This window comes from Hakea prostrata, chromosome 4, assembly GCF_041222555.1.
Source record: "Hakea prostrata isolate BN-2017 chromosome 4, UWA_Hpros_2, whole genome shotgun sequence".
NCBI classification, from domain to species: Eukaryota; Viridiplantae; Streptophyta; class Magnoliopsida; order Proteales; family Proteaceae; genus Hakea; species Hakea prostrata.
The window spans coordinates 33,170,408-33,183,953 of NC_142603.1; the positions used below are offsets into that span (position 1 = coordinate 33,170,408).

At 38.4% G+C, this 13,546-nt stretch overlaps 1 protein-coding gene across 1 annotated transcript in view; it reads left to right on the forward strand.

The window, feature by feature from the left end:
• LOC149018704 (P-loop containing nucleoside triphosphate hydrolases superfamily protein) overlaps positions 1–13,546 on the forward strand; it is a 101,331-nt gene that overhangs the window by 29,741 nt on the left and 58,044 nt on the right. The gene's annotated exons all lie outside the window — the stretch shown is intronic.

Genomic DNA, 13,546 nt, shown 5'->3' on the forward strand with positions numbered 1-13,546 from the left:
TATTAAGTTCAAGCCCATGTATCATGTATACATATATTTTATCAAAATACATAATTTAGAAAATAATTTTTAAAATCAGAAAATTTAAAGAATTGTAGCAATAAAAAAAAAAAAGTTTAACTACACAATAATAGATCATAGTTCTAGACTAAACATATATTAATTTCAAAGCAATACATGATGATTTAAGGCATCAACAAAACAAAATTAAAAAAGGGAAGTTTGGAATCTCACATTGCAAGAATCTCCCAAGATCCTCAAAGGTGTTACAAAACAGGTGTTTGAAGGCAAAGGAATTATGGAAAGAAGGTGAAAATGGGATAGAAATCAACAAAAACCAAGGAAAAATAAGTTGGACTGTCAAAATGTCGCTAGGAAACAGAGCAAAAATGGTCAAAACCTGCGAAAAATCGCAGGTTTTGGCTAAAATCTTTGACTTCTATTAAAGGATTGGATTTGACCGTATTGGTTGAATGTCACACCCTACCCGACCCAAGTATCATTGCTATCACCCTCAATTGGTGGTATCCAGATCTCAAGTCGATCTTTGAGAAAACTGTTGCATCTTTCAACTGATCAAACAAGTCATCAATTCTAGGAAGATGATACTTATTCTTGATCGTCAGCTTGTTTAACTCATGGTAGTCTATGCATAGCCACGTACTACCATCCTTCTCCACAAATAGAACCGGGGGGGGGACCCTGTTTGTGAAATAAAATAACCGCAAACGCACAGTATCGTGTAGCTAACGAGTCGATCTCAGGGAGATATGCCACTTAAAATTCAATTTCTTAATGGTAATGCGAGAGTGGAATTAATCAATTTTGTTAACTAACTAATTAAACTAAACCAACGATCCTAATCCATACATCTAATGCAATCGAATTAAGACGAAAAATAAAGCAAACATAACCAACGCATAAATAAAATGCAGGAAGAAAAAAATGCAAACAATAAAAGGGAAGTGATCCGAGTGTCAGTTCTAGATCGAGGGAAGGGGAGTATAATTATAATGATTTTGACTGTGGACCCTTTGCCGTAGCTTACAGTCCATCGATCGGGGGAAAGGATATTAAAGAGAAAAAAAGAAAGAAAGAAAAATGCAAAAAGTAAATAACAAAGCAATAAACAAAGCAATAAAAGCAAAAGGGAAACCTTAACCAAAGAGAGGCACGACTGTAGGCATCTTTGATCAAGGACCCAGGGGAAGGGAGAACAGTAAGTAAATGCTGAAAGTAAATCCTAAATTAAGAAATGGAGGAGTAGATAGAAGCGAGAATGGAGGGGGGAGAGAAGATTATTGAAAAAGGTTACTTACTTGCATCTTTGAATCTTCAAAAAACACTTGAATAAACGATTCGAATCTCAACCAACCCTAACAACCAGATCTAGAATAATCTAGATCTGCAATTGCTAGACCCAGAGAGAAAGCGAAACCTCAAACTTGAAACTTGAAACTTGAAGTTGAACTTGAAATTGCATTGATAAAAATAAAGGAAATACACTTGCGTCAAATAAATTACACAACTTAAATCTTCCTTGCAAAACATTAAAACCTAAACATTTAATCTAGAATTAGAACCCACAAATTAATCAAAGAACTAGAGAAAACCTAGAGAAAGCTAAAGAGAATAGAAAGTGCAAGACTAAAATAAACTAAAGAAAAAATAAAGTGTCAACTAGACCTAAGAAGGAGGTAATATTTATAGGAGAAAGAGAATAATTTACAAACAAGGAAATAAAATAATAATAATAATAAGAATAATAATAATAATAATAATAGTAATAATAATATAAAAAAGAAAAAGAAATAAAAAAGAAAGAGCAAAATCCGTTAGAAATAAAAAGAGAGAGAGAGAATGTGTGGAGAAAGAAAAAAAATAAAAATAAAAATAGTAATACGTGAAGAGGGAAAGTGGAAAGAAGGAATAAAAAAAATAAAAAAACTTAACTTTACTTACACGTAGAGAATGTGGAGAAGAAAGAGAAAGAGTGGAAGAAGGAAAGAAGGAAGAAAAATCCATATTTTTAGAAAAACGATTTTGGGTTAATTAAGGAAAAAAATATAAAATAAAACAGTGAAAATAATAGAAAGTGGGAAGAGAGAGAAAACTAATTAGAGAAATAAATAAAATCTAGGAAAAAAAAATGAAATCTTCTAAAAAAATAGAAAATCCTAATCTTTGACTACTTGTGGGTCCCATACATTCATTCGATTACAATAAAGAAAAATAAAAATTCTAATCTAATTTTATAAGATATTCTAAGTTGGCCCATAATTGCATCTTTAGCACATCATGCTCCAAATCAGGCCCACTTTCGCACTTGAGAATTTGAACGGACCTCTTGACGTGTAAAAATTGCATGTTTCATACCCAAAACTCCAAATATTCGCTCCGGTCCTAAAAAATCATAAAATCTGCAAAAACAACATAAAACCCAAGGTAGCTCCACTTTAAGTGTGTAAAACGCATGCTTTATGCCCTAAGATTTCACACATAAATGTGTTCATTAGACCCCATGGTGACACACTAGGTTGGATGAACCCCTTGTCAAGTAACTCATTCAATTAACTTTGAAGTTCCTTCAACTTTGTCAGAGCCATTCGATATAGAGTTTTTGACACTGGAGCCGCTCTTGGAATTAAGTCGATGGTGAACTCTAATTCCCTTTTAGAGGCAAACCCGACAGATCTTTCGAATGTACATCCACAAAATCTCTGACTACATCAATATCCACCAAGTGTTTCTCACCTTCTGAGGCATCTATAGAAGAGGCAAGTAGTTCAGCATCCCTAGTCAATGCTTCAACTCTTACAATTGCCACCATGACCTTCTTGCTAGGTTTCCCTTGATTACCTTGAAATTTAAAAGGAGGAGCACCTTTAGGATGAAACTGTATCTTCCTTTTACAACATAGAATATTAGCTCGATGTTCCGTCAGCCAATCAATTCCAAGTATAACATCGAAATCTCTCATGTCCAACTTCACCAAACGAGCATTCAACTCTCTGCCGACGATGGATACATGGCAAGATTCCAACACCTCTTCTAGCCTTACTACTGATCTGGTAGAAGTATTAATGACGAGTCCTCTTTCCAATTTCTTAGGAATAATAGTGATGTGTCTTACAAAATATTATGCTATAAATGAATGCAATGCACCAGTATCAAATAATACTAAAGCAGAAATTGATGTTACTAGAAGTACGTCATGCTCATGTTCATATTCAGTTCCGGTAACACTGTACGCCTTTCCTGCCAAAGGATTTTATACCAGTCTTGTCACTACTAATTGTTGCTGGTTTGGCCTTTGAGGACAATTGCGGGAAACATGGCCTATCTTCCCACTAGTAAACATGTAATGTCCCTCAGAATTACTGATGCTGCAAGAGCTGAAGCTGGAGGCCTCTGGTTACTAACTGCCGAACAAGGATTTGTATACATTGGTCTAGTAGTCTGATTGCTTATGGCTGGATGCGTTGGTCCATTACTCAACCCATAGCTCGATCCATAACTCGATCCAGAACTTGCACCTTTAGATTGATAGGTGGGAGTAGGATAAGGAGTAGGCCTGGTAAATCTTCTATTGTTCCGGTCGGCAAAGCTATTTCTGTTCGCAATAGACTCGTGCAAATGATAGATTTCTTTTTCATCTTCTTCAGCCTTCTTAGCAGTTTGCACTATCTGAGCATAGCTTTCCACTGGATGTACTAAAAGATAAGTCGTGATCGAAGGTCTCAATTCCTTGAAGAACTTTTTTACCTTCTCCAAGTCTGCTTTTATCGATTTAGGAGCAAAGAAAAGAGTTCCTCGAATTTTTGTTGATACTCCAAAACTAAAGTGGAACCTTGAGTGAGAGCCATGAATTTCGATTCTTTAATATCTTTCACTAATTCAGGAAAATAGTTCTTGCAAAAAACATCCTTGAAAATGTTTCAAGTAACAATCTGATGTTGAGCTTCCAACATAGGTTACATTCCACCAAGCATTTGTTTTATGAAGCTTTTGTTCAGCATAAATGATCTTCTGAGCTTCGGTACATTGGAGGTACATAAAAGCTTTCTCCATTTCTCTTATCCACATGTGAGGCTGCAGTGCATCTATAGTAACTCCGTAAATGCAGAAACCTAGAGCTTCAAGAAATCCTTCATTAACTTGGCATGTGGTCCCATGGCAAAACAACCAGCATTAGCACCTATTGAGGAGGTACCGGCTCCATTAGGATTGGGATCTGCTTGTCTTGCTTGATGCATTGTCATAAACCCCTTGCATCATGTTGTTAAACTAAACTTTCTATTGATGCATTACATTCCCCAAGATATTCATCATATCTTCCATCAGAACAATTACGGGAGGATTAGGTGGAGCAGGATTCCCACCAGGTGGAGATACTCCTTCATTGCCAACATTTCCACCTTTTGCACCATGCAAACCTTTTGCTGCATTATTGGCTCCATTTTGCCCATTCAAACCATTTGCAACATTATTGGCACTAGTTTGCCCATTCACTACATTCCTGTTCCTCAAGTGAACCATCTTGAAAAACAGACTGTACCATTAGATCCAAATTTCAGTCTTTCATTTGGAATGCCTCAATTTATACAAACCCAAGTAGTTAGATGCAAAACAAAACAAAAATAATCCAAAACATCAAATTAGATTAAAAATTGAGCAAAACACCCAAACTTCCAACCAATTGGTTGCTTGGGGTGGTTGGTCACTTCAATCGATTGGCTTAAGTGACTGCACACTTGTTCGCGACGAAACTGAGTTAAATACGACTTTTGGGCTTCATTTACTCAATTCACACCTCAAGAACCCTAAAAGCTCTAGAGAAAACTTCCCCTTTGAGTTTAGAAGCGATTTTGAGGAGTCTGTTGGCTTCAAATCCAACTCTTACGTGATCTTTGTACGCAACTCTGGTAAATTGCTTGCCAAAATCTCATTTTCTTTCAGATAGGTCTTCAGTTAGAAACCTAACTTCTCTTCTTTGAATTTCTTTGCTGAAACTCGAAACTTTTCTAATATCTTTGATTTCAAATTATTGATCTTCATTCCTTTAGGCTTGTAATCATCCACTTTATAGTTCTCATGCAATTTCTGATTTCTCTTTTCTTTATTTTCTAAAATAAATTTAGATTCTTAACAAATGGTTGCCTGTGGAGGTAGGATGGTTCCCATTCGAGGTCTTGGGCGGAGGTGTGGATAGGGTGAGGCTCACTAACCTGTTGACCTAGGGTATTTCAGAACTGAGGAGACCCATGTATTGTACTTTACCCATTTCGGACATCTACCTATAGAGTATGAGCGCCCTATTATTACAGATGAGCTTATTGAGTTCAAGATTGCTGAGAGTTTTGAGGCTATAGGATGGGGTAGAATGTTGGCTTTGAACAATATTGCATATCCCATGTTAGTTAGGTTTTTCTACAACAGCCAGACCTTCTTCGAGCCACAAGTGGGCTATAATGATAGTAGACTTATCGTCCGGGAATAAGGTGAAGAACACAGAGATCCACTTCTCCACTTGGACTCTAGCTCACATCCTCAAGGTTCCCTATGTCCACTTAGAGAGGAGATGGTTTGCACCAGGGAACGATTCAGATGATGTCATTCACTGGGAGGAGAGGGCTCTCATTTTCTCGACCTTATGCGATGACACATGTAGTGGGTTCACTTTGGTGGTCGACAGACTCCTTTTGCCAGGCTCATCTCATGAATTGTTAGCATAAACCTTGTGCCTAAGGCGGGGCACTAGTGTGAGATCTCACTGATGCAAGCTTTGGTGACTTTTGCCATCTACATTGAGTACAAAATGGACTTGGCATTCGTCATCCATAATGCCTTGATTTACAAAGTGCAGCACCCAGAGGAGCGAATCTTGGTTATGGGTGTTTACTGACTCGGGTCTTTGAGAAGGGGATGCACTTCTAGGTGTGCTACTAACTTGCATCAAGCACATGGAGCAGCTAGCAGAGTGCCTTGGCATTCTTCGGCAACTGAGGCTAGCACCACCACCACCACAACATGACTAGATCTAGTTTCTTACCATATCAGCTCATTTTGATTCCCAACCTAGATAGTTTGACTTTTAAAGCAATTTTCAGCTTCCCTGATAATTTTTTGTAAAGCGTGAGTTCAACACGCTCTAACTTATGGAAATAAACTTTATTATATTAATGAAATAACCAATTACAATTATTTCAATTAGTATTATTGTCTATTATACACTTTATTGCTGTTGTTTTCTATGGCATGTGTTATACTTCATTTAAGGTAACTTGTGCATATTCAGAGTTCATTTTACTTTATTGTTCCATAAACTAATTCGTTGTTGTACCTATTATTCACTTCTAGTGTCGTGGGTCACTTCTGGATTTATGACCTAAATTGCTCAGGTATTATGTGCATTATTTCATATTGAGTCATGTAACCTGGGGCTTTGATACCTTTCTCACACCCCACCTAACGGTATTGGACCTACCCCGACAACCCATGGGTGTGATCCATAGCCACAAGATCAGGTTGCACTATTAGTAATCAATAAAGTACATAATCCCAAAATCAAGAGCAAGAAAAGAATGGTTCATCAATTGATAATAAATAAAATGTTTCAAAAATTCCAAAATGAATGCTAAGAGTATCTGAAATAAGAATATGCGAGCGGAAACAAAATAAAGAATGGTCTCATTATTGTTTACAATCCTCTTTAATCATTTTAAGGGTTTTCTTTTCCAATTTTTATATGAAAGGATTCATAAGTCCCTCTTTCATCCCTTTAACCCAATAATGAACAACCAAGGCCATATCCCTGTTAACGGGTGCTGTAAGAAGCATCCACATGAAGCTTCATGCTCATCGTAAGTAGTTCCCACTAATGACTTCAGTATCCTTTCAAAGGTGTCTTCCTATGGATACAAGATTTCTTCTCGTACCTGCATAATCATCCCAAGAAAACTAAGAAATCCACAATGAATGAGTTCAAAAGAACTCAGTAATGCAACAACTACATATATATACCATGGTCGCATAAAAATACAAGAATATGAAATAATGCAATGATATGCTAATTATGCATCTAATGAATCTAATTATGCAATTCTCTATCTAGGCAGACATGCATTAAGGTATACACTAGCGCTCCTTTAGGTAGGTCTCGTCACTTTGATTCCTCATGGACTGGTTATCTCTATTGGGGTCTTGGGCAAAAAGTATGGTCCACATCATCCACCTTGGGTATAGGCCACACTCTCTCACCATGACCATTGGTCCGAGTCTTGGTGCATGTTAGGGATTCTAAACCCAATGCAAGGTCATATAGTAACACACCGCATGTGGTCCAGATTCCTTTCCTTACACCTAGTGCCTTGTTTTTCCGGTATCCTTCTTTACCTAGGAATGCTAATACTCGCGGACTGATTATCTTTGTTGGACAACATTCTTTAACCTTATGGTCATCCACATATGTTAGGGCGGATGCCTCTCATGTCTCCTCATGACACCCAAGCCATTGCTTGCGCCGGTTGCTTGAGCCTGTTGGTCCAAGCGACCTTCTTAAGTAACCGCTAGGTTTTTGGGCAGAATTCCAAGTCCGAAATTCATATCTCTAATCACCCATCTCGGATATATTTTTGGGATGATCCTAGGCCTAAATCATGTTCCTTAGACACTACACAAGCCTCTCTAACCATGAGAAACGAAAAACTACTACAACGTGGATCTAGAAATTTCTCTCTTTCCGAAAGTATTCGCCATTAAGATATAAATAGGGTGTCGAGGGCAGAATAAGCAAATTTGCCTATACTATTCCAAGCAACCACCCAGGGTGGCGATTGCTTGGCTGATCAATTGCCTTAAGCAACCGCACTTAGTACTTTTCAGTACTTGGGCGCTTTGCACTCCCGGTTCATCCCTAACACTGTTGCAAGCTTAAACGTCATATAAACGGCTCTTACCTTGCTTATTGACTTTTCCAACCTTGACTCTCTTGCACTGGATATCCACCTGCCCAAATCATCCGACTTCCGACTAGATCTTCTTTTGATTCCAAATAAGGTAGGTTCTTCACCATCTTCTGCTAGGTCCATAGGTTATGGGGCCAAAACGTGGGCTTCAATTTGGGTGGCCCACAACTTCTTCAGACTAGAGGCTCGGGTACTTGGACCTGCAATTCGGGTTAGGATCTTGGGGGTTATCACATTGAAACTTAGGATTTTTGCGAAATCTAAGAATTTTCGTTTCGATTTTCCAAAAGACCGATATTTTGCTCAAAATTTCACATGTTTCGACCAAAATTGCTACCATGCCCAACATTGAGAGTAGACTTGATGGTGTAAATTCAATTCTAGGGTTTGGGTTTCATAGAAAGATTCCCTATAATTTAGGATTTGCCCAAAATCTTCCAGCAAATAATGTAATAATTGTATGGGATACCTAAAGGGTTGCTTTGAAATAAATGGGAGTTGAATGGAAATACTTGGGGAAAACTGGTGGGTTCTAAGGAGATGATGGGAATGGTTTTACGATATCCAAAATCAATATGGGATGTAGCAAAAATAAAGAGGAAGGGGAATTATTATCCCTAGAATTGATAAAAAGAAACTTACATCCCATAAAATAAAGAGGAAGGGAAATTATTATCCCTAGAATTGATAGAAAGAAACTAATTAATTCTTGTATTAGGGAAAAGATGGATATGGGTTGACGGAAAATTTGGAAATGGTCAATATGGGATGAATCTTGAAACCTCTCTTGAATTCTTTCTCTTGCTTCTCTTCTCTTCTTTTGTTCTTTTCTTTTTTCTTTCTATTTTTCATTTTTCTTCTCTTTTCTTTCTTCTTTATATATATATATATATATATTTTTTTTTGGGGGGGGGGTTTATTTTCTGATTTCCCCCAGAAACAGAGAACTGAGAGTGAGAAAGGGGATTTTTTTTTGGGGGGGGGGGGGGTGGTTCTCGCAGGGGCTTGGTTCTTGGGGAAATGGCCTAAGCGGATCACAGGAGGGTTGGGAAGATAGATAGGGGTCTGAAACAGCAGGGGAACAGAGTTCTAGGGCTTGCGGAGGTCTGGGAAGGGGGCTTCTGATGTGTGCAGAACAGGGGAGGGGGCAGGGACACTTTGTGGGTGTGGGGGAGGGTGAGGGAAGGGCTGAGGTCTTGCTGGTCTGAAGAGGAAGAGGGAAGAGAGGGCGCGATGGGTTTTCTTGGCCTGCACAAGGCAGAGGAGGGTTGGGGGAAGGCTTGTGCGAGAGAAAGGAGGCAGGGGATGGGGTGGGGAATTTATGTACTCACATGGCTGCTGGTGGAGTGACTAAAGGCTACTTGTTGAATGCCTGAAGATGGCTGGAATGAAGAAGAGGAGGCTGAACTTAAAGGTGGATGTGCTGATCTTGAACAAAAACTCTTACTCTGCCATGGCCTCTTGATGAGAATATAAGGACCTCCTGGCCAAAAACCTAAGTGGGCCCCCCAGGATGGCTCCAAGAAGCCACCCTAACCTGCCCAAATTTTGGGCATTTTGCCCCCTTTTTAATGTTGGAATTATTTCCATATAAATTTTAGAATCCTATTTGAGTTTAAATATTGTAAGTTGAGTTGTGTTCGGATTGGTCTTAGGAGTTGTGTTCGGATTGGTCTTAGGAGTTTGTTTTGATTAAAAGTTGTTTTGTTGAGTCCTTGGTTATCTTAAATTAACACATGTGCTTAGGAGTTTTAATTAAAAGAGAATTCAGCATGTGCTTTTATAAGTTGGCTCAAAGTCTAATTTTAGCATGTGTTTTTTAATTAGTAGATTCCAATCCGTCCTGGTCAAGTGGTGGGATCCTTGTCTATTAAGGGATCCCACCTAAGTTAGTCTTTTGAAAGCTATAATAGCTCATTAATCTTTGTAATTCTTCAGTCTTGATTACTGAATAAAGTTATTGAGTTTGAGGGTCATGGTTTCCTAGTTAAGGGGGCCATGGTTAGGGGATTTTGTTCAGGATCAAGCAACCTACTATCGAATTTGCAGCCTTTCTTCTTCATTTCAGCAACCTTCAAGCAATGAAGCAGTCTTTTTCTAGATCTACAGCCCTAATCAAGTTAGTACAGAATCCCCCACCCCATTCCCTGGCTCTTCTCTCTCACGCAAGACCACCCCCAACCCTCCCACCATCACTACCAGACCCCTGCAGGCCCTAGACCCTCCCCTTGCTGTTTCAGACCCCCTAACTCCTGTCCCTGCCGTCCCGTTATCCTCCCAGGGCATTCCCCCTTTCAGTCCCAACCCGTGCGAGGCCCCCAAGCCCTCCCTTCTCTCTCTCTTAGCCCTGATTCTGGTGGAAATCAGAGCAGCAGAAAAAAATACAGAAAAAAAAGAAAAAAAAAAAAGGAAAGGAGAAGAATGCAAAATAGAAAGAAAAAAAGAAAGAGAAAGAAGAAAAGAAAGAGAAGAAAAGATAGAAAGAAGAAAAGGCGATAAGAAATCAAGAAGAGGAAGAACCAGAAAGAAGAAAAAGCGATAAGAAATCAAGAAGAGGAAGAACAAGAATGAGATCTTTCAAGGACCAATCCGTATTTCTATCTTTATCTTTGCTTTTTCCCTTTTCCATTTATTTTTGTTACATGCCACATAGATAGAAATAATCTAATTTTACCCATACAGATTTTTTTTTAGAACCCTAAGCTTCTTTTCTCTCCCAAAAGCCTTCTCATATAATTTTAGGTTTGATACTTTCCAATCCATAATAGTCTTAAAATCAACCTTGGTTATTTAGATCTTTCCATGAAATTGTTGGAAGAGTCTGGGCAAATGTCAAGTAGGAAACCATGATTGTCAAACTTAATCAACTTTAGTCAATAATCAAAACTGAGAATTACATAGAATGCTAAGCTATTTATAGTTTTCAAAAGACCATAGGACCTAGTGGGAGTCTTTAATAGACAAGGATCCCACCATTTAACACGGACTCTTGATTTGGAATATAATAACTAAAGACATGCTGAAATAAGACTTTAACTTAATAAGCACATGCCTGAATTCTTTTAATTAAACTCTAAAGCACATGATCTAATTTAAGATAACCAAGGACTCGACAAAACGAACTTTAAATATAAACACAACTCCTAAGACCAGTTCATACACAACTCAACTTAAGAAATTAAATTCAAATAAAACTCTAGAATTAAATCTAGAAATAATTCCAGCATTGAAAAGAGGGCAAAAATGCCCTAAATACCCCTAGTAGGAGGCATGGCAGAAGATCTCGCTCTCGAGAGAGATCTCGCCACCTTGAAAAAGAGAGATCTCAACCATCTTGGTGAGATCTCGGTCGAGATATACAACTTTTTGGCGTCAACTCGGTGGCCCATCTCGGTGGGTTTTAGGGTCCCAATTGGGTTGAAACTTGGTATTTAGCTTATTTAAGGCCTTTTGAACACGTTGGTGGCCTTGGATTTGTTAGAAACAACCCTATGTATGATTTCTAAGCCTACCCATAGTGTGAAACCGAAATGTAGTAGGATTAGGGAATGCAATGTTATACAACATGTAATATAGAACCTTTAAGGCATATAAATGAAAAGCAAGTATATCAAATGCATCAACTAACTTAAATGTTCTCAAAATTCCATCCATATGAGTTTCACAATCTCAATTTTCAAGAATAAAATAATTATACAACCATTAGAAGTTCTATATAAGTCATTAAATCATAGATTCATAAGACAAGTAGAGAATGATTGATCTTCCTTGTTGTAGATGTGCTAAGAGTAGTTGCAAGTGAAAATTCAACCAAAATCCACAAAAAAAGGTAAAAATTGAGAGTTCCAGTGAGATCCAGGGCGAGATATGGCGAGATATAGCAAGATATGACGAGATATGGCGAGATTTTGAGCGAGATATCCCAACTCGCTGCTCTTGCCCTCCATCTCGTCTCGCCAAGGTGAAAAAACGAGATATCTCGCGAGATCTCCCACCATGGTAGGAGGTTCGGCCAGATCAAGGGGGCTTCTTGGAGCTATCCAGGGGGCTCACTTAGGGTTTTAGCCAGGGGTGTCTTTGTGTCCACATCACTTGAATAATTGAATAAAATCTGAGATTTCGAGGAAGTGTGGAGTCGTGGGTTCCTAAGAAGAAAGCTACGGCTGAGTGATTGTTGTCTGCAATTCTTCTTCTTCTTCTTCTCCACATCTGCTTCAAGCCTATGACAGCAACCTAATTCAAGCATTACAGCAGCTACAAGTTTTTTATCCAAGTAAGTAGAAACCTGCCCCTTTCCCTGCCTCTTTTAGCCCATGTAACCCTTCCCCATTCCCAGCGGCAGCAGCTTCACCCCTCCCCCCCCCTTCTTTCCTACTTCCTTCCCCTTTCTTGATCTTGCAACAGCATAGGAAACCAAGAAGCCCGTCACATACCCTATTTCTTCTTGATTCTGTGCAGAATTCCAAGAAAGAAAAAAGAGAAAGAAAGAAGAAAGAGAGAAAAAGAAACAATGTATACCTATATCAAACAATTCATGTATACTGGATGAATTGTATTTCGAGGCAGCCCGTCATAGACCCTATTTTGTTGACTTATTGTAAATGTAACCATTCTATCAAACAATCCATGTATGCTGATGATTCGAGGCCTGTATGCAATACAATTTGTACTTGTCGGAACCAATCATTTGTTAGTATACTTGAATGATAAATTTTCATTGGTTTTTTTTGGCAAAATACTAGTTTATTGGGTTTATTATGCTTTAAATAGGTAGGAGGCAAGAAGTCAGATGAAATGGACGTTATATATAAAGCCCGAAACCTAGGGTTGAAATTTCAAAAAAAGTCATATGTTTCGACTGAAATTTCGGTTGAAACCTAAAAATTTCGGTATTTTCTTGGGTCAAAATCCTGGTTTCATCCGAAATTTGTTCCTTGATCCCATCCCATCTGATATTGCTAAAACCCTAACCTCCCCTAGTCCTTCCCCATCCCCAAATCTTCAATCCCATCCCACCTATAGTGTCTTTCGGTAGTGAACCCCTACTTGTTCCGATCCTGATTTATTTTGTTAACATCCTAAACTTCTCTATCCGTCCGAAAACTACCTTGTCCCACTTTCCTTCCTGTAGGATACTAATTTGAGATTAAACCTCCCAGGGATTGTTTATTTGTTGCCAGCTGGTTCACAAAGAGAAGATCCTGATGACTGGCCCAGACCCTGGGTTACTTTAGGGTCTTATATTTAGGAGGCCCTTTGAAGGCCCATGGATTTCCCTTATCAATTTGAAAGCCTAAGTTGTGTAAGGGTGGAAGATGTCAGACCTGAGGTAAGATCTGGTAGAGAAATACCATCATAGGTAAGGATCCTTCAATTGCATACATCCAGCTCATAGGAGCGGTTATGACACCATCTAAATAGTTGATTCAATTAGCTTTTCTGGAACTTCAGTCTCTCTTAAAGGTTTTTTGTAACCCAAGTTTTTCTGTTCTTGTTGTAACCCTGAACTTTCACTTTATTGTACTAGCTCTCTAGTGTCTACCCATAAAGGTCAATTTAAATCATGATTTCTTCATTAA